Genomic DNA, 1255 nt, shown 5'->3' with positions numbered 1-1255 from the left:
TATAATTCTTTTTAATACCAATATCTTCAACTTTGTATTTTTTATCCAAATTTTTTTATAATATCTTTACACTTTTGATTGAATTATATCTATCATAGAGTGTGTTATTCAATCCATTCAAGATATAATTCTGATAAACAACATTATCGTTATTCTATATATATACAATTGCAACAATGATATTTTCAAATTCATTATCTAACAGATCTGATGCTTCTTCAATAAAATTTTTTTGTTAACTACAAGGTGGTTAGACAAAATAAAATCTTTTACTTTCATTATTTAAGGTTCAATCTATTAAACTTTTTAAGTTTTTTAATCATGCACAAAAAAAATAAAATAATGATGGAATCATCCCTACCGAAGTAGAAAATTTTCTGAAGGAACATTGGTTAAAACATCCTCATCTTTATCATCAAGATTTGGCTATAAATGTGTAAATTAAAAAAATGCAGTATATAATTTAAACTATCAACAATAAAGACCTTTTTCCTTGACACTAAAATATTCATCTATTGGTGCAAATGATCATGATCATGTTACAAATAATCTCTCAAAATTCCAACAATTTAACTTTTTAAAAATGTATGTTTTTAAAAAAAAGTCTACGACCTGAAGGAACAAGGAAAGTCAAAATATCTCCAAGCTACAGAATAGAGTGGAAAAGGCAGCAAAAAGTCAAGAAAACTAGAAGCAAAATAAGCTGAAAAATAATGAGGATAGAGGCAAATGAGTTGTTGCAAGGTATGCATAATATCTTCCCTTCAACCCTCTATTATATGATTTTTGAAACCATAATTGTTACAAAATAACCTCTCTCTTTTTATAGTATTATTATTATTATTATTTTTATCTGAGGTGTTCCGCGAGAGTTCTACAAATATGACCTGTTCAGGTTTATGTAGTTGTCATTCTGACTGTTCTAGGTTTTGCCCAGACAATTAACAGGGCCAATGGCTCAACCTCTACACCATTACGTTCTTCCTCTTTTACTTCTTGCTCTTTCATTTAAGGCCACCTCCACCTCCACCCACAACAGCCACGGGCTCAAATCCCTCCACTTTACACTCTACCAACAGGAAGCCATAAACAAAACAGTGTATCTCATAGTGAAGGGTGTGACAGGACCAGACGTTAGTCCTTCCGCATCCCCCTTTGGCTCCCTGTTTGTTAACCAAGATCTTTTGACTATTTCACCTAACTCTTCTTCAAAAGTTGTTGGAGTGGCAGAAGGAGTTGCCATAACATCCAGGCT

The sequence above is a fragment of the Populus euphratica genome, unplaced genomic scaffold, assembly GCF_000495115.2.
Source record: "Populus euphratica unplaced genomic scaffold, PopEup_1.0 scaffold12.1, whole genome shotgun sequence".
Classification (NCBI taxonomy): domain Eukaryota; kingdom Viridiplantae; phylum Streptophyta; class Magnoliopsida; order Malpighiales; family Salicaceae; genus Populus; species Populus euphratica.
This window is presented reverse-complemented; position numbering follows the sequence as displayed.